The following is a 21,115-nucleotide window of genomic DNA, read 5'->3' as shown; positions in this document are numbered from 1 at the left end:
CTTAAAGGAAAACTTTAAAGGATCTGTCATCAAAACTTTAAATAGGCCTTTCTCCAGCTGTAGCTAAATTATTGTACTTCTTGATACTGTTTGCTCCTCATAGCAATTGAAAGCATATGTAATTTAACAGCAGGCCTCAATCCTTTAATAAGCTGTCTTTAAAATACCTTACATGGATTACCTATCTGTAAATCTGCTTCCCATGCAGAATGTGACAGCATTATGGAAATTGTGAGTTCAGTAAAGATGGCATATACCAAAGAGAACCACATCTGCACACTGTAAGATTATACCAAACATTGGAGGTAATCTTTAGTCATTTATAATACTGCAGAATGAATAATTAAGATTAAGGGCTCTATTCTGCCCTTACTTATGTCCTACGTATCTCATAATTTTTCCCTCCCCTGTAAATTAAACAGAAAAGTAGCATTGCAAGGCTTTCTTGTTCAAATTATGCAAAGTTGGTATTCATCTTTCTGCAATTTGGTGCACATCTAAGGAAGTTTGGCAAAAAAGGAACGATCACATATGGAACAGAATCCATACTAAAAAGGGATATCCCATGTTTGCCAAAAGGAGCAACTTGCAAGTAGCACATATTTCCTTATCACTTTAAAAAAAATATTAAAGAAACAAAAACCAAAAAAGACTTTCCCAGAGCAGAAACACAGTTCAAAGAGATTCTGTGCTCTGAGTCACTCTGCTGAATACGCAGCCTGCCTAGACAAAAAGAAACACAAATGTCTGAAAGCAGCTCACAGCAGAGGGGGAATTGGCAAGTTTTGGCAAGGAAAGGGCAGCACTAATATTCCCTGACACTTGAATTTCTAAGCAGGACCTATTTCTGCACTTAATAATATGTAATTTCTTCTGCCATTTACTGGTAGGAGAAGCAGCAACAGGAGAGTTTTCTCCAAACCCGTGCTGGTGGGCAGGAAGAGAGGCATTAATGGTAACCAAGGTCCTCTGGGAGAAGACCTATACACCACCAGCCAATTATGTTTTCCTTGCCTACCCTTGGCTTCAGGAGCCTGCAGCCTCTGAACATACATTTTATTCCACAATATACAAGTACTTTACAATGCCCTTTCAGCTGGGTACCATGATACGGGGTCTGCAAGTCCCATAGCAAACTAGACCAGAACCCAGCCTGGACCTTACCTTACAGCCTTACAAATGCCTTTATTATTTGCATCAGATTAATGAAATGAAGTCACTGTCTTACCAATAGCCATTTATTATATGCCATCACAGAAATTAGAAACCTGTTAGTGCCAGGATGATGGAGCCCACAAGGAGCCTTGGACTTTTGCTTTGCTCTGGCAATTCATGAAAGCCAAACAAAGGCAATCTTTTTGGAATAATTTTTACTAATGCCTGAGATTCACACACATGGTTAATGTCTGCTACTTTGGAAACAGTGGCATTTCTAGGACTTGGCATTTGAGACAGCAGATGGGTGGAAATAAATTTGCCTCTGGGATTAGGGCGCTACACCAGTCTTCTTTGCCCACTGCAGAACTATTTGTTCATTCCCTCTGAGTGTAGAGCAATAAAAGATGTTGCCATTTGGAGCATCTGAATCTGAGCTTTAGCACCCACATTATTCTCAGCATCAGTGCTTAATGTGTATTAATGTTGGTCATACTATACCAAAATACATTGCAAGCATGTACAGCACATGCAAGCCCTGGAGAGCCTCCAGTGTTAAGTGATATCTCAGCTGCTGTGGCAGCTTTCTCACATAAGGAGGACACTTTCCTCCCCCTATGTGAGAGCCCAGAGAAAACACGTCTTTAAATGCAGAATTAGCTAAGCAACTAACACATCATACGGCCAAATAAACAATATTCCCAAGCTTGTTAAGAGCTAAATATGGCACTTTAGAGAACAATGCACAGTCAAATGAATTTCAAGACAATGTTACCACTAAGACATTCTTAATCCTCTGGTCAGATGTAATTTTAAAACTGCACAGAAAGTGAGAAGGTGATTATTAAGGGAGAACATATTCCAGCTCTAAAACAGACATAGATAAACTGACATATGCACAGACATCTCAGATGGCGACTCAGCACAAAAAATCACTGGGAAAAAAAAATCCCTTTGCATTTCTATATATATTTGGAACCGTTAGTTTCTCACTGCTGCAGTAGTATTCATTTCCCAAACTTCTGAAATCCTCTTTATCAGTGAGATTCTCATACACTCTTAAGAGAAAGTAATGGTAACCTATCACTTTTAAGACTACAGCTTTTGAAAAACCAGACTGTCAGAATACTGCAGGATGTACAATAAAAGGCAAACGAAAAGCAAAGAGACTGGCTAGATGTTTTAATATGTTTCCAGCATCCACGATTCTATGATTAATTTGTTCTCTCTCATCCTCTTTTCAAATTGGAAGGAAAGCCTTTACCATTTCTGAGTTTAGCATTACTTCCTGCTCAATTTAGGGATTTTATTGCCACAGAAAGCAGATTGATAATGATTATGAACATTTGCAAGGCAACAACTACTGCAATATGAGCTCATATTAAAAGGAAAATTGTCCTGAAGTACCAAGAGTTAATGTCCAGTAATCGCTGTATAATCTCACTTTTACAAAATGAAGAAAGAGGTTTTCTTTCCCAATAGACATACAAAGTGCTGGAGAACTCAGACAAAAAAACTCTACCAGAGTAAAAGCACATCTTAAGCAGTTCCTGAATGGAGTCATGAATCAGAACAGCTGAATATTCACAAAGTTCTCTAAATATACACAGTTCATTTGGCAACAGAACTTCCTGCTAAAATTGACATGATTTTCTGTTGCTTCTGCATCTGAAATCTTACTATCTGACCCCTAAAGACATGAAAAGTTTTACACATCTCTTGGATTGTCTTGCCATAACTGCCCAATAGTCTTTCTGGAAAAATTAGGTTAGTGGGTCACTACTTTTAATAGATGGTTTCTTGAGCAAGACCTAGGTCATTTGTAGTTTGACAGATTCCTGGCAAATGCCCTTCATTTCAAAAGATATTCACAATCTCCAGCACTAATAATTTTACTTGCATCTCTCTGCACTGTGTTTCAACTAAGAAGAGAGAAAAAGGCAATTCACAGTTCAGTACAATCTTCTTTTCTCATTCATAACAAAAACTAAAAAAAAAAAATTCACAAGGAGGAAGTTAAAGGCAGAAACAGGTAGATTGGAATGCACCAAGATACCTCTTTTCATGCTTTTAAAAAAAGAAAAATCCAACTTCTAATTTCTCATTATCTTCACAGAAGTGCCATGCATTTGAACAGCCAGGGTGAGGAGCTGCTGCTGACTCTTGGTGTAGCCCAAAGCAATTATTTTATGTTGGCTCCCAGATCACTTGTGTTGGGCACATTTTGGAAGAATGCCAGCTCAGTGTTCAAGAACCTGTGTGAAGGCTCCTTTCACCTGCCCTGCACAAGCCTGGTTGCTTTGGGTATAAAAGCCAGCATTCTTCTGACATTAGTATTTTTTAAACTTGGTAACTTCTATGAAAACAATCCATTGGCCAAAGGAATAACAAGGTTAATTTGGGAACCTTGGTTTCTTACCCTAAACTTAGCGGTCTTGTGAGATGCATATTCTGGTAAAGAAAATAAATTATTAATAAATAAAGAATACTGTTCCTGATCTGCAATATCTTATTTTGGAGCTGAACAAAAAAAAAACCCAGAGTAGACTACTGAGGGAGAGAGCCAGCCTTTACAACATTTCAAAGGCTGCTTTTGTTTTACATAGATTTTTTTTTACAACTTCCTTTCCTTTTCAAATGCATTTAGAAAACAATCTCTATTTTTTAACCTTTAGAGAAACAGTTTAACTTTGAAGAAACAATAACAGATCTAATGGATGTTGAAGATCTGCTATTAGACTTGACAGGCTGTTTCAAGGAAGACTACAACAACAGAATAAAGAAGGAATTCAAATTAAATCAGAAATTGAGACAATTCAGCTTTAAACTCTGCTTTATCTAGCCATGTACTTCTCTTACTATTGCCTTTGTATGAAGAACATTTCCATTTTGGTTTCCCACATCTTGTTTTGAAAGAACTTTAATGCCTTACATTTTGTGCAAATGGGTCACTTTTCTAGCACGTTCTATTTGCCAAAGAATTGGAGTGATTTTTTCAAAAGGTATCCTGTCATCTCTGATATTGCAACTGATGTAAGCCCTGAGAGGTGCACACAGTAGTGTTTGTTTGATCAGTTAAATATTTGACATTATCTTCTAAATGCTATCTCTTCTACTTCCTCAAATTCTGGAAGTGTATACTCACAGAAGAGATCATCTGTTCTGTCTCCTTGTCTCGAGACAGAATCAACACTAGTTCATCTAGAAGATAATTCACCTAGTCTTTCTCTCTTTAGAGACATCTCATGATGTTCCAGAGCTTCACCTTCCTTGTCTTAACTGATTTCAAGTACAGATGTTGAGGTTTTTGAAAGTCAGAATGCTCATATGATGCAGCAAAGCTGGAACCATTCATTCCTCTAGCTAAAGGAACTATTTGTTTGACATTACACTTCCAAAAATATAACTGCCTGCATTAGAATTCCTATTTCATAATACTCTTTTTAAGTGCTGCTCTGTGAAATCATTTGTGACTATGATGATTTTAAGTAATTTATTACCACTTGCTCTGCTTTCCCTTTTACTCTTCATATTCTCAGTTGTTTCTACTCCTTTGGTAAGAGGACACCAGAACCACCTTTGAAAGAAAGTGCTGAAAGATAGAGAGGTTTTTGCAATCTTTTAATTTCTCCATCCCTGTTTCACACTACATACCTATATTTTCCTGTCCAGAATTTCTAGATTTGTTGTTTTCTTGAAGTTCCAAGGGTGAAAAAATAAATTTTCTCCTCCTCCCAACAGAAAAAAATAATTTCCTGCAGCAGCACAGTGGAAGGAAGCTGGTATGTACAAGAAGCAAAAAAAAGCCCCAAGAGTAAAAGAAAGTTTAAATCTCTTAACAATAGACTGAGGTAACATCTTCATTCTATCTGTTTGTCTAATGAACATTTAAAACCAGAAATCAACTAATTATACATAGCAACCATTTCTTTAGTAATAAGCCTACGTGCTGCCATACGAATAAATGTGCAAATGCAAATAAAACTATTCCCACCCTGAGGTTTTTGACAATCTTAAGTGACATACACATAAGTTAGTATGGATAGAATACCCTTAATATGGATAGAATTTTAAACTGTATGTTTAAGGGTTTTGTTTTGTTTGCAGTTGAAGAAAGGATCAGTGCTGCAAAATGAGAAGTGCTTTAGAAACAAGTACTTTGCCTCAGAGAAGAAATCCAGGCAATCTTACTGTTTTCTAACGCAGTCCTTGTCTATCCCACGTCCAACTTGGGTTTGCAAGTTCCAGTATTCTCCTGTATCCTCTCCCCTCTGTAGCTGTTTTTGGAATGAATTTTCCCTTTCTAAAAAGACTCCAGCAAATTTTCATTTCCCCCTCAGTTTACTTATTCTCGTATTCTCTTTCTGTCTCTAAGCAGAAAGCTGGATGAACTGCATGCCTCTTTTTTGTCTTCTCACTTGGGTAAGATTATACTGGGTTTTAGAAATTCTAGACTAATTAAAACAACAGATTCACCATTCTGCTCCATACCAAGGCTCAGCTTGCCTTACTCCTCTGATGTCAAACTCCCCAGTTCAAAACAGTTCTAAATCTCCTTTCATTTCTTACTTAAGACAACTACACCTACCCTTCTCATTTTACCTTTCAAAAACACAGCCTGTCCTATCCATCCACACAGCAAAGATCCCCCTGTTAACTGCAGAATCATTACAATACTGGTATCTAGTCAGAATGCTGTTATCAAAATACTTCCTTTCCACTGCCTTGGCCATGTGATGTCTATTTTTGCCTGTCTGCTGCCTTCTCTCTTCTTTTGGATGAAACATAGTATTTGTCCTCACTTCTGCAGAATATTTTCTTCCCCTTTCACTCAGTACCTCGATGTCTGCTCCATCTTCCCCTGCTGCTACATGAGCCAAGTCTCCCGCTCACACTTCCTATATTTCCAAAGCATTATCTGTGCTCTCTGCAGTTCCCTTCAGACTTCTAATACACTTTCCAACAGCACCCTTAGAGCTTTTCTTCTTCCCAATCCAAATCTCCCTTCTCATTCTCATACATTTATAAACTTGTTTGCTGCTGTGTGCTGAGACCAATGTATTGACTAAATACTTTCTGATTGCTTAAGCATGTTCTCTGTCTGTATTTTGCTCCTCTGTTTATTTTTTCCACTTGTATTCTCATTGCAACACATGACTATTGAAGCAGTAGCCAAAACAGTTATGAAAAAAGACAGAAGATTTAAATTTAAAATATTTTCCCTGAAAATCTAAACAAAACTGTAGGGAAAAATACATTAAAAATATAATCATCCTATACTCAATATCTATATCTAATCTGGGGATGAGGTCACAAAATATTGAGCATTTAGTCCTGCTTTAAAGTGAAATCTTTGTACAAATACTGAACAATTTCACAGACTTCCATTACAGCAGTTAAGAAATATAGTAAAAAATATCTAAAGAAAGGTTACTCATATTTGTGACCCAGCCTACAAGTCACTAAATCTAAGTTAGCTAGACTAATCAATAGAAGATAACATAAATTTATTCCAGTATTATAAGTACTATTACTACCATCATAAAGACACCCACCTCCCAAGAAACTATATGCCCATTTATACTTCCCATATGTAATGAAACATGGATTTTCAATTATGGTGAGGGCTATCCCTTGAGCTGTAAAAGAATCAGCCCAAAACATTAGACCCAGATGCAGAGAAATTTTTATCTGAATTTGAACTTTGCATGTAGTGTTCATCTCTGATGAATGGAAAAAAGGAAAATAAATTCATTTTTGTCCTGAATTCACACACTATATAGTTGGAATAGCTGTAGTATGAATTCTCCCTTCACAGAAAATATACCATAAAATACACATTGCTACTAACCTCTGCTGCAATCTTGTGGTAACAAAAGTATATTTTATGTTTTGAGTTAGATTGGATTCCAGCTTTCCAAAAGTGGAAGGAAAAGGCAGCAATCTACTTTTCTACTCAGTTTTCAAGGTCTGATAAAAAAAGTTGTAACAGGACTGTGACTAGGCTAAAATAAACATAGATAGCAAGGCATTGTCAGAAAAAAAAAATTAAACAAGTCTTTTGTAAGTTTGTCAGGAAAATATCACCATGATAAAAAGTCTCCTTCTATTGGAGCAGAGGATCTTGGAGACAGGCACTGGAACTCTGCCTTTAGTGATTCAGGCTGGAGATACTTGACAATGGCCCGTGCCCGAGGCTTAGCCAGGCAACATGGGAGCTGCATGGGGAGTGGCTGCACAGAGCTGCTGTTCAGATGCATTTTTTTGTAAGATTTGGCCCAAACATAAGAATTTCATCTTTTTCAGTCCAAATCTGTCCTGTGGAAGGGAAGTTGGGAGGGCCATGCCACCCCTCCATGCACTCCAGAGCAGATGCTCTGGCTGGTGTGGCACAGGGCATGGAGGTACCTGCTCTTGCCCAGCCACCCAGGCACCTCAGCACCCACCTCACAGAAAGCCCTACAGTTCTCTGAGCTGGGACTGAGCACTGATTTGCTCTCATAAAGACTACATAAAACTAAAAAAAGAATTTTTTTTTCTTTTTCTTAGGGTAGGCTATCATTTCGATATGTGTAAGAGATTCTAATGATAGAAGCAGTCTCAGCAGATCTATCAGGGCTTCCCATTAACCTTTTCAGCACCTCTTTCTCCTCAGCAGGTTTCTTCAGGAACCAGCTAAGAAAGGAAATACTGCCAGCACAACTGTATGAAAGCCACCCTGCCAGAGATCCATGTGGGATACTGATGATCAGTGTTACAGCTTAAAAGATTTTCTTTGCAGAGAAATACAGCTGTGGTCCTTCAGGAGAAAAACATTGCATAATTTCCACTTCTCTGCACGGATTTTTCTCAGCTGATGCATTGTCTGGATCTTTCTTATGCAGTACTTTCTGCTGTTTTTGAAACCTCCTACAGACATATTTTCATGAAGTTCACAAACCATAATCCAGAGAGAAAACTGAACTGGACTCACCATTAGCGTTCTCCTATTAAAGAACGGGATCAAACGTCTTGTTTAGTGGTTTTTCATATTGGAGCAACAAAGATAACTGAACCTAGGTAAACTATAAAAATATAAAACAAAACTGCAACTACAAATAACTTGTTTTCATAAATTTAGCTGTACATTGGGCAGATGAATTTTCACCTTTCTCATTTTGTACTTTTTAATTTTTGTATTTTTCTGATTTTTAGAAAAAGCATTTTGTTTAACTTTTGCTAAGGAAAAAGACATCTGACATAATCCGCTGCAAATTCAGAAGGGTAACTTTAGTGCCCAGTCTATGGGGCACTTACATTCCATGCCATTTTGTTTTTCCCATGATGTTCTTGCAGTCACAATTCCAGCCCAGTTTTTAGACTAAAGTGATAATGATGCTTGTTTTCACAATTTTCTGGTTTTGGTGTATTTATAGATAATTTTTAAGATGATAAGAACTGTCAATATCTTAAATTTAGAATGTATGTATTCATCTTGTCATTAAAAACTTTATAAAAATCCAGCTGGTAGTGCTGGTAGTGCACCTACTAACTTGGTGTTAAGACTATAACAGTTCAAGATACTGTGAAAATGGACAACAGCACTTTATTTTACACAAAATTGTACCAGCCACAGAATTGTAACTTGAAAAATGCATGTTATGTTTTTAATCTGGCACTAATTCTGTAGAGACACAAATTCTCTTAAAAGAGTTGTTCAATTACTATTATGTTTATCTAGTCCACTACATATATCTAAGTCCATATGCAAACTTATTCTATTTTGGTGCATTCCTACACTGAATTTATTTCCACCTTTGAAATGTGCAGCTGATTTTACTCTGCAAGGAGATTCAGGTGACTGGGAGTTTGGCTTGCACCCCTTTCTACTCTGCCAGACCATAAGCCAATATTACAGGCTGCATTTTTTACTTTTCTGAGTCATCCAGATAAAAGGAAAAAACAGTAAAATTCCCTGCACCATGCACCATTCAGATAACAAACAGACAAATAAATATAAGCAAAACAACATCAATCTTTATGTATACATTAAAATGAAAATAGAGTCTTTCATGTCCCATGAGTTTGATTCCTTTTTTGTCTTTTTTACTTTCCACTTTCCTGTCCTTACCCTGGTTTTTGCCCTCTAAAAGAAAGCTACCCCTCCTCTGTGCTCCTGCAGTCATGGATGCTGTTCTTATTTTTGGTGAGAGGCTCTTGCTCCCTCTCTGCTTCCCCAGTAACGACAATTGATGTCCTAAATATCCTTACTTACAGCTTTCCAACAGGGAAATGTTCACTTTCTCCATCTAACCCAGTGTGCCCCCTTCCTGGCCCATATCAGCATCTTCCCAACACCCAGCAGTCGGGGGGACTGCCTCTCTTCCTCTATAACCTTAATTGCCAAATGGCTTTGTGGGACACCAGGTGAGTAAAAAGGCAGCAGAATGAAGGAATTAGGAAAGGACACAGGGGCTGAGCTCGGTTCGGTGGCTCTGGCAGAGCTGCCCTGGCAGCCGGACACCGCCGTGCCCGGCGCGCTGGCCTCCCACCGCGCTCTGCCCACGCCGCCGCCGCGGCCAGGGAGCCTGCTGCAGGAGAGGATTGCCACAGGGAATGAAAGGAAAACCTGAGGGATAAAAATGGATAGCTTCCAATTAAAATTACCATACTGTAATTTTGTTAGTTATCAGTGACAGACTAGAGTACATGGCAGCTTAACTGACAAGAAAATGTCCTTTTGGGCATAATACAGTGTACAGATCTTTGACTTTTTAGCATGCAGTGTCCAGATGGTTCTTTTTTGCTTCACGTTGCGATCAGGAGGCAGTAAGGCCATTTCAGAAACAGTGCCAGTGAAAGCCAGGATAGATCAGAGGCACGCGAGGCTGCCTGAATGTACGAGGATGTATCCTATCATTGCAGGTAATCCTCACATGAGGGTACGTACACTACGAAGGATATTTTCTAAAGCTATTTGCTGGAGACACTATCAAGTGCACTTAGAGCAGTGGTTTGTGTGGCTGATTAGAAACCTACCCTGCTGTTGCTGAATGCCTGTTAAGACAAGGAACATTTTATTTACAAGATGTAAAGAAAAACGATTGCCGAATAATAAAATGTTCCACTACATTCCAGCATGCTATATTAACTTAGGAATGCTATTGTATATTAAAAAGTTATGCCCTCTCCATTTTTTCCCGCAGTCTTTACTTTAGAGATGTGCACAATGCGCTTCCCCCCACCCTACAGGAAAGATAATCTTTCTTCTTCAGCACAGCACAAATCCCGCGGCTAACTCCCCTTGTGAACCTGAGTGGTATTGACATGGGGGTGTAGAGTCAGGCAAAAAACCAGGCATCTTCTGATGGAACACATAAACTACACACATTCAAGAACAAAACAAAAATCTTCTAAAAGCCTGTGTGTAAGATAAGACTGCCTTGGGGGCAGCTCGAACTTGCGGTCTTGGCCATTTACTCAGGATTTTACAGAGCCATCTATTACAGTATTCAACAAAAAGAAGTACTTCAAAAAGCTTCTTTTTTTTTTTTTTTTCAGTTGGAAGTACAATAATTTCTAAGTCAAAATTTGGAAGTGTTCCCAGTTTTTGGCAGTAAAATGATAATACTGGGCATATCATTTTAAAGTGGAATCTCATGGAAGTTAATTCAGACGACAAGGTCACTTTTAGACATTTTTTTCCCTTATGTTTTGGACTGAAAATAATTCCCAAATCCTATTATTTGAAGCAGGGGTACTTACCATAGCAATCCCTGCCTCCCCTGATACACATGCTACCTCTGAGATAGAGTGCCTTAAAAAAAACCCTCACAAGAATACATACCATGAGCCTCAGAATTTTTTACACAAAGAAAAGAAAAAGTTGTACACTAAGCAATCATATAGTATACCTTTGTACTGCTTGGTTTTAACATGAACTTTTCAAAAGTGTCAGTTTTCTTCCTTTGTACAAAACCAAACAATTTAGGTGAAAAGGAGGAAATGGATGTTGGGCTCTTTTAACAGTTAAAATGGAGCATTTACTTCAGTGAAGTAAAACTGATAAACAAAAATCAATTTTGCCCCAATACTTCCTTGCTCTGTTTTGCACCTCAAGCTTAGGGCATGATGGATGCCCTGAACCTGTAAGTGCCACTAGATTATTATAATTAAAACACCAAACCAACCAACCAAACCCAGCAACGTGTTTGCAGAGAATGGGAAGCTTATGGAAAATCCTGATTAAATTACTGCCATCAAAATAAAGAGGCAAGTAGGGCTCAGAGAGATCAAATTATCTCTAGATAAGATTAAGTCAAGTCACACAAAACTGAAGGATCCATGAGAAGTATCACAGGTATAACATCATACATGTCACAAAAGTATCTCTGAAGAGAATTTACTTATATTTTTTACATTTGGAACAATTTGATTTGACAGTGCCTATCTCCAGTATTTGAGTAAAGCTTCAAAGTCCATTTATACCACATTTTCCTTAACACCCCTTCCTCTATTTCTCTCACATTTCCTCTCATACATAAATCCCATTCACATTCTATAAGCTGAATACTGATATACTATCAAAATGCAGCCTACATTTATCTAGAACAAAGTATAAACATTTCCAGTGTGTGTACTTAAGATTCATTTGCTTGCCAAATGGCTTTGTCTCCTTCCTTGGTTATTGTCAGAAGGAAGCATTTTGATTCAAATGACTGAATTCCTCAAGCTCAGGTACTGCTGATAATAGGATTTATGACAAGCTAAAAAAAGCAAAAAGTGATCAGAGACCCTTTTTTAAATGCCATCAGACTGCTGACTGAAGGTATGACTTAGAGGCCAGACGTAAGGCTGAACACATGTGGTCATGTAGGAGATTGCCTGGACAGCTATGCTCCCATACACATGCCAAACTCCTGCTGATTTAAAAGCAAATCAGAGAGCACAATTTGGAGAGAAATATTAAAGATTTAAGTGTCACCAATTCTTCATATAAATGTACATTTTTTTTTTTCCAGTGGAGGGCTATTCCTTTTTTCTCTGGCATATGTTCTATTGAGTAACAAAGCAAAGCAAAACAAAGTAAGTGAGCAAGCAAATGGCAACGAAGCCTTTATTCTTCGCATTGTTCCTAGCACTGTGCCTCTCACTAACTAGCTCGTACTTGCAGCTCTGCTCTGTTTACTATTGGCTGCTTTGTTTCTGTGGAAGCACTTGATACATACCACACAGAACAAAAAGAGGAAAAGTAAATTCCAAACTGCAAGAATCCACCGTAGAGCATATCTAATGGCCATCTGCACTCATGCTTAAAGAAAGCAGAAAAGCACACAACTGAAAGACACTTTCCTCGATCTTTCCCCCTCTCTGCCATGTGTCATTTACGCATATGAATCCAATGCATCTCAGAGATGATTATCTGGCAGTGTCCTACTAATCTGCTCATCAGTTACAGGACAGACAGGCACATTTTAAGCATATCAGTTCCTCTGTGATTCTGAGTTAAACTGAAGCCATGAGAGATAGAAGAGAAATACATTAAGCCAATGCAATCCTAAAAGATGATAAAAGCTTTAAGCAAACCATGAGAGCCAGAGCCCAAACGAGTGAACTTTAAAACAGTCTAAGTTAAAATAATGAAATGTTTCCATTAAGTATTTTCTTATTTTAATTTTTTTCTGTATTGATACACAACATGAACACATTCAGTATGTTTAATACAACAGTACAGATGGAAAGAATAACAACAGAAACTAATTCATTTTGATTTCTGCTGTACAAATAAGAGAAAGACTTGGTCTTCTCTGAAAGATTTATGAGGCTTCCCACCATAAAGGAGCCTGGATTACAGCTATGCTTACTTTATAAAATGAAATTCTGCCATTACAGGCAAGAGTTCATGGCTGTAATTATTTCAATGCACTTCCCAGTCAATGTGTCTTACACAGCTGAGCCAAACCCTCTCTTACATATGCAGGTCATTTCATAAGAAGTCTAAGAGCTTCAACAACTTTGTGTGACCTTGCATTGAATAACACTGGAAAATTGATTTGGCTCTAGTAATAAAAGACCGTCTGCATTATCTGCATTCTAATTATAATTAATATAACCAGGATAACTGCTGTATTATTTACGATTAGAGCTATAGTGAGCACAGTGTAATAATAATCTGCTACATAATTTTTTATTGATCTGATGGCTTTATTGCAGAAAAAACAAAATGCTACACTGCGGTACTACTAAAATTGCCTTTCTAGACATGTCTGTTTAGAGGGAGAATGTTCATTTAACATTTCTTTTATCTCATCAAATTCCCATAGATTTTAATATCAGAGAGAGTATGATCCTTGCTTGCACACTTGCTTTTCTTTTTTTTTTCTTTTGCAAAAGGAAGGAAAACTAGACTGATTAACATGTCCATAATTTCTATTGTTCATTTCCTGGGAATCATTCATTCCTTGCAATTCTTTAGCAATAGCAACACATTGCCTAACAGAATTGGGCTGCTCTCCATTTTAACAGAAAACTTATAATTTTACATTAAAAAATTAAATTAAAATTAAAAAAAAAAATCAAACTTAACTGAATTAATTCAATCTTTTCTGAAAATACTAAACCATCACTTAGAAGGCTAAATCACTGTTCAATGATCTCGTATTTGAATTACTTTTCCTAAATTCTGGTGAAATGGAAATGAAGGTCTTAATTTGGCAAAAGCAGATGTAAAGCTGAATTTTCTTTTGGCAAAACCTAAATATGCAGTGGGAAAGCTCAAGGCACTATTTGTAGGAATGCAGTAAAATATCTGAAAATGAACACATTTTGAAATTTCAATGTAAAACTCAGAAACTGGATGGGAAAAAAAAAAAAAAAAAAAAAGAAAATGTTTTCTAGAAAGCAATTCCAAACTGCCTTAAATTCTTTAATGCCAAAATACAATGTCCTGTAAAGTTTGTTCTACTCATAATACAACACTATGCTTATTTTCTGATCTTCACTCGATTCCAAGTAAAATAATGAAAAATGTCCATAAATGAGCTTATTACTAGACTTCAGAGTTAATATACAAGTAGAAATCTTGAGAGTTTATTCTCAGAACTTGTTTCCAGCTGCATCAAGAAAATATCAGAAATTAATTACAATGTAAGATAGAACAAATACTTAGATATTTATAGGAAACTTATAGATATTCGTGATTAAAAATTATGTTATTAATAATAGGTGTGCTGATGTTATCATCTATGAAAGAAAGATGAATTCTCACTTTCTTATTCTTTCCCTGCTTGTTTTCATCTCCTCAGTCTATGCCTCTGGGTGATGTTTTCAATTGTTTGCAACAGCTTCTACACTTCTTTATGAAACTGACTGCATTTAAGCTCTGCAGATTCCTACCTAATTATGTTATCATAATATATTATTTTATTTTAATTTTCAGAAAGAAAAAACAATCAAACAAAATTATTGCAGCTGCACAGGTATTTAGCTCTAATTTGTACTGCTCTGAAGTGTTATCAATTTAAATGCAGTGATTTGCCATTGAAACACTGGATTGAAATAACTTGAAATAGCTCCCATTACTAAATCGCACGATCATCCCACCAGCACAAGTTTTAAAAAGAACTTATTTTCCTCCCTAGGATCATCTGTGACTTCTCTGTTTTGTTGTCCCTGCATTTTTTTGCTTCTCTAATTGCTCCATCCCCAGCAAGTCACAAACCCCCAAGTCTCCTTCCCACAGCATGATGTGCAGCAACAGGATTTTCCTTTTCACCAGGGTGGTTGTGACAGCCTCTTTTAGAACAAGCACATCAAGGAGTGACCACCCAGATATTTTCAGGTGTGGCTGTGTCTGTCATCCCTGAGTACAAACCATTTACATGTGAAAGAAAGAAAATTTTCTGAACTTGTTATTACTTGAAAAAAACCCCAAACTTTGGGATTGAGAGCTATGTAAATTGTTGGTCTATATGTCTGCATGAAGGCTGGAGATATGTACTTCACTAAAATACTCTGAGTGCAACTGAAGGATAGATATAGGTGGTCATTAGACTGCTTCAGTTTTCTGCATAGGGGTGTCCTGTGATGCTCTGATCTACTTCATTTTCCTTAGAAGACAAACGAGCATTTATACCTGAGAAAGGGACACAGATGTCCAGTATGGAGGCTCTTGGAAAATACTTTTTTCCTTGATCTTATGCCAGTCTCAGCTGTAAAACTATGACATATACAAATGGGATGCTGAGAAGGCATGAAATCAGAATCACATCTAGAGACCTGACACAGTCTGCCCTATGAACTAAATTCCAGTTCCACTCATGCCAAATTAGATTTTCCTTCACCAGGCTTTGGCTGGATCTGCTCAGAGATGTCCATTCAGGCTGAGCACTGATTTCAATGAATTGGATGGATGCAAGAATGGATGGATCTTGGCATCTGGAATTATTCCAGACAACCTGCTATATTATCTACTTTTATTATAATAAAAGTAATAATGCTAATCTACCTACACCAACATTTTGGGAGATTGTATGAATACTTCATTCACTGAGAACATCTGGGTTTTTCTTTGCACGAAACAGCTTTTAAAGAAGGCAAGAAGAGTATCTTATGCCTATTTTTCTTATATCTGAAACTGTCTTATGTCTGCAGGATGGAGAAATGCCAAAATTCCTTCTTTCAGCTGACTGCTGTGGGATTTGCTTTGAAATCTTCCTAAAGACTTTTTTTGTTATTATGTAATACAAAAAAATGAGTTAGTGAACTACACATTTTAATTATGTGGGACCTATTACAAATATACAAATAGATGCTGGACTTTTCATGACACCTCAATTCTTTCTATGTGCAGTGGATCCATTTATAAGAGGCAGCAGTCGTGTAAACTCATCTTGGCTTTGAAAGTCAAGCTGGTTCTTTCTGTGTCACTCATCACTGAGCCTGGTGTTTTTGAGGACCAAATTTGGTCTTTTTTAAATGGCAGCTCTCAAAGATATTCAATACCCTCAGTAGGTTTCTACTGAGATAGAACCACTTAGAATTTATTGAATTGTTCTGAGAAGAAAACATATGGATAAAATCCAAATGACACTTTCTTTTCTGACATAGCATCACCATACCTTCTTCCCCAGCAAAGCCTACAGACTTAATGCTGCATGCAGAGAAGAATAAGCAGATTATTGAGATTATTGACCAGATAGGTATTGTTAAAGCTGTTCTTCTGAGGAGAGCTATATATTAACTCTGTGAGAGCCTCACAAACCACGTATTATCCTTAAACATGTCAAATGAAGAACAAATACATTATTTGGGCTAGAGTAGGCCCACTTAATTAAAGTTACTCAACAGAATTTTCTTTTATTTCTGTCCATTTCTTAAGCATTACCTCTCAGGTAATATCATAGGTTTTGTTATACATACATAAAGAAAAAAATTGGGTTATACTAAAAATATTTTAGAAATATTGAAATCATGGTAAATTGTAAGGTTAGCAACAACAAAACATCCTATCTCTATTTGTAAGAAAACTGCAAAGAGATTCAATTGATAACTTGAGTGAAACTGGTTAAACTCCTCACACTGTTAATCCACAGTAACAGTGATGAGTGTGTTTGACTGTAGAGAAAGTATTAGACTAGAAAAATGGAGATTATGGAGCAAAAATATCATGTTAAGAATATTCAGAAAGCATGTATGTTAATGCTACATTTTCAAACCATTTATCTCAGAAAACCAAAGGGGTTCAGTTTATGTTTCTTTAGCCACAAGCATTTTGTTCCTAATATGGGGCTACAAAGTTTGCAAAGGTCTTATGAAATGTGAGTCTCATTTCTCCCCATTATTTCAGGCCATGCAGATGCCATTTTTCAGCCCATCCAAAAAGACTCCATTTTCAGGATATAACAGGGATATAGTCCATGTCTTACAACAGAGATAAATGGTAAATCCTTCAAAATTTGCATTGTCCTTAACAAAGTGTGGTAGTGCAGCCCCATCCTTCCAAGACCTCCCACCTCAGTTTTTACCTGACTTTTTTTTTATTATTGGATGCTACTTCTCAGAATATTCTCTTCCATTAAAGAAGAGGTGGCTCTGTATTTTTCTATAGCAAATATAGAGGCTGAAAAAATAAAAAGTGTTGTGAATGTAAATGTAAATGTAGCATACAGAAAAAGTGTTTCTGGACAAATAGCAGCAGCCACAGCAAGGTGAAAACACCTGTCTCCTTCACCCCTTGTCTTAGTCCATGCCTGAACTTCAAAGTCTGTTTTCGGACTATTTAAAATTATAGTATGAATAATAACAGGGAATTACTTTTTTACACCAAACTACACAAGGAAATTAAATTAAAAAAACCCTATGCTAATGCACTGTAAAGGTTGCAGTTACAAATCACAGATCTGTTCATGGATATTTCATGAGCAGAAAAAAGGCTAAATTTGTCAGATAAATTATTCATTGTGAATTATTTGCTCAGCTCTACACTTTGCATGTGCACTGTATTTATAAATTTAACAGGGATTCTGGTGGTACCTTGGAAAGCAGCACAGTGCAAATTCTGCATATTCTGATGCAATTTCCAATTTCTCTCTCCATGTATGGTCTGTGTGTGAAATTCAACCCTCCCACACAATAGCTCGTTACCGAGTCTTTCTGCACCATTATGAAACCCACCCCCAGCTCTCCTCCCTAAAGCAGGCTGGACTACAGCCACGGCTGCCTGCCTTCCCCTGGGGTGGGTGTGGGAGCCAAAGGCCAAAGAAGGAGCTGCTGGTGAGTCTGTAAAAAGGTGTGAGGCTAAACTTGGTTCTGAAGCTTGCTTGGGGAATGGGAAGGCAGCCTGTGAGGTGTGTGCTGGCCTGGCTGGCTGCCCTTCTGCCCCACAGCCTCCCCAAAAGGTGTGCAAACACCTTACTTGGCAGCAAAGCACTCCACAACTACTTGTTTAAGCTCATGCCAACACTGGTATTCAGTGCATTTTACAAAAAAAAGTCACTGTGTTAAGTCCTCTTGATTCAAATGGGGCAAAATGAGAGATGGTAAGATGGCAGAAGAAAGCTGGAAACACAGTGCACAGCACAGCACACGACTCTGGAGTGAGGAGGAAAACCTCTCTGAACAAAAACACCCATATATGCATTAAGGACAAAACAATCAAACAAACAGTTTCAGTCACATACCAGGTCAAATCTTTTAAATATCTTGAGAGAAAACAAGTGGAAGAGTATTGGTTTGCAGGTGAAAATTAAAATAAGCTCTAACACATAATTGTACATGATTGGCAAGAGCAGAATTTTTCATGAAGGGCAGACAGTGCTTTTAGAGGGAGATAAACACTTTTTTCTTTAGCAGGGATGCAGAGCCAGAGGAGGGAGATGATTTGGCAGTATATTGACTGCATGCTTTTATCCTTTCGGCTGCTTAAGTTCTAGGAGAAGTAACTTGAACAGGACTACAGTTTAATACACTGAGGCTTACACAGAAGGTATTATTTTCTCTTTGACAGGGTCCAGTGCTATTTTTATGCTGTTTGATAGAGAGCTGCTGTTAGGCCTCAGGGAAGGAATAGTGATTCTTTAAGTAGGGCTTTGCCTAACAGCAGCTTCCTCCCTCCTGCCACTTCAGCCACCTTCTCCGCCATAGGAAATGCTCGACTCTCCTTTTACTTTAAAAAATACATGTCATTAACTATCTCTTTGGTAATCTGCCTAACAAACCCTGGTTTGTTTTTGCAGGACGCCTAACTCCCAACACCAGCCACTCTGTTTATTAGTCCCTTCCTCCCCACTCCAGTGCCCAGCCTCCCTGCCTTCTCAATCACATGTGTTGTTTCTCATTTAAATGAACAGTTGGATTCTTTTATTTCTTACAAGTGCTGGATTCGCCTTATCGCCCTCATTCCTTTGGGGGTTGCCAATTGGTTTTATCCACGGATGTATCATTTCTCATGCTTCCCTTTTTTCTTACAAAGAGAAAGAACCACTTCGTCAACAAGCCTCTCTGGAGTGGAAGATTAAAAACCTAGACATCACCTACCTTGCAGCGCTACTCCCAACTGGGTTGTGTAAAACTCAATTAAACTTGTCCCCATTGAATACTGCATTACAGTACATTAAACAGAAAATTCTTCAAGCGTGATGACAAAGCTTGAAACCTTGCCTCAAAGCTGTTCCTTGTAGCTTTCTTTAACATTTCAGTCTTTATGGTGGAAGTCTCCCGTTGACACAACTTTAGTCCAGCTATGAAAAATCACAGAGCCCCACAGGGATTAAAAGAGAAAGAGAAGGAGGGGAGGAAAAAAGGGAAATAAAAAAAAAAAAGAAAAAAAAAGAAAACCCTGTCAAAGCTGGTCTTGGCACTTTTCTTAGTGTATCTGTTGAAACTATATCACTAGCAGACTAGAACCTATGAACAACCTGACAGCTTAGAATAACACTGTGCTCAGTCTCTTTGGTTGCCTTTCTGTATTTCCTTTTGTCCAAGAGAAACAGGTCTTCACTATCTCCCCCAATTAAAAAATTTACATAATGCCCTAAGATTGGACTAAACTTTGAATTAAGGAAGGGTACAAGTCTGAAAAAATTATTTCAAGCCAAGAATTACAACCTTCTCCCAAATGTTAGTGCTTTCTGAGGAAGTGTGAATTAAGGTCCAAATTCAAAGCCATGTGTCACTGTGATGCAAATGAAATACCAAAAAACTGCTGCTAGTATTTCAAGTTTTAGTTTCTTCTCCTTATGACAGGATGATAACAAGTTTACAAAAAATTTGTTTCTACTACTAAGAAATAGTGTGACCTCAGGTAGAAACAAAATTGCAGTAAACTAAGAACTGGAAAGATTTCAAATCCTAAAGAACTACTTTAAGGAACTCTCTAAGCTGTGAGTTGTCCATGGAATAAGTCAGTAAACATTTTATGTTGAAATTTTCCCAAACAAGAGTTACCTATGCTGAAAAAAAAATAAAAAAAGGAGCATATCAAATGAATTCAGAAAAATTCCCATTTTACTTACAGAAACCTAATGAAATATAGCCATGTTACATGTTAGCACCTTTGACTCTAAGTATATATAAGAGTTATCAAAAGTCTCATTAACCAAGTAGTTACAGTTCAACAATCCATCAATATCTTTCCAAATAATTCTTTGCTCTCTTGACTTTATAGTGACAGATGTAAATAGACATGCTAAGCATCCAAATCATTCCTAAACAATAAGGCTTGAAATGTTTGCTTCTTACCTCCTGCCTTAAAAGCATGCATACTCATACTGAACCTCTTACAGAGCATTTAAAAACACTTAAAATCAAGGAAAATATTCCTGCATTTCAGTGGCAATACTATATACATACATACATATATATATATACACACACTGTATGATTGTTTTTCTTTTTTGTGTGCTGTTACTTCAGTTTATACTAAATATTCTGGCCAGATAATACAAAAGGATTTTGAAGATGCCACATGATATGCAGACTATCACTATGCAAAACTTATTTAGCAGTCCAGCTACATGTCATTAAACACTAGATTATCAGCCATAGACTGCTATATAAGTTCTGGAAAAGGCAGAATGATGCATGCCATTTTCAAAAGGGAACAAATGCCTTTGTAATTAACCAAGCCACATAGCAAAATGCTGGGATTCAGTTACTTCTGGCAGTTCTTTTCATTACCTGAATTCTACGTGAAGTCCTATGTGCTTTCTCTCTTATGCTTTAATTTGCCAAAGAGCCCTACTGCTAAGATAATATTTAGGAGCTCTGATGAAAGGATGTCAAGGGACTTGTAAGTCCCTGCTGATTACTTACCCTGACTAGTGATGTTTTTTTTCAATCTCTGGAGGGCAGAGTTCACTATCGTTGGGTACATACAATTTATGGTACATTATTCATGATAAGAATGGACTACTCAGAGATGTGGCTTGTTCTTTTTTAGACATTTCCTCTATGCACCTGAATTTCTGCACAGTCAGAAAAT

At 37.3% G+C, this 21,115-nt stretch overlaps 1 protein-coding gene across 1 annotated transcript in view; it reads right to left on the bottom strand.

Moving 5' to 3' along the window:
- The window catches only part of ZFPM2 (zinc finger protein, FOG family member 2), a 308,536-nt gene that overhangs the window by 77,149 nt on the left and 210,272 nt on the right, over nucleotides 1-21,115 (bottom strand). The gene's annotated exons all lie outside the window — the stretch shown is intronic.

This window comes from Onychostruthus taczanowskii, unplaced genomic scaffold, assembly GCF_017590055.1.
Source record: "Onychostruthus taczanowskii isolate IOZ18803 unplaced genomic scaffold, ASM1759005v1 scaffold4, whole genome shotgun sequence".
Lineage (NCBI taxonomy): Eukaryota > Metazoa > Chordata > Aves > Passeriformes > Passeridae > Onychostruthus > Onychostruthus taczanowskii.
This window is presented reverse-complemented; position numbering and strand designations above follow the sequence as displayed.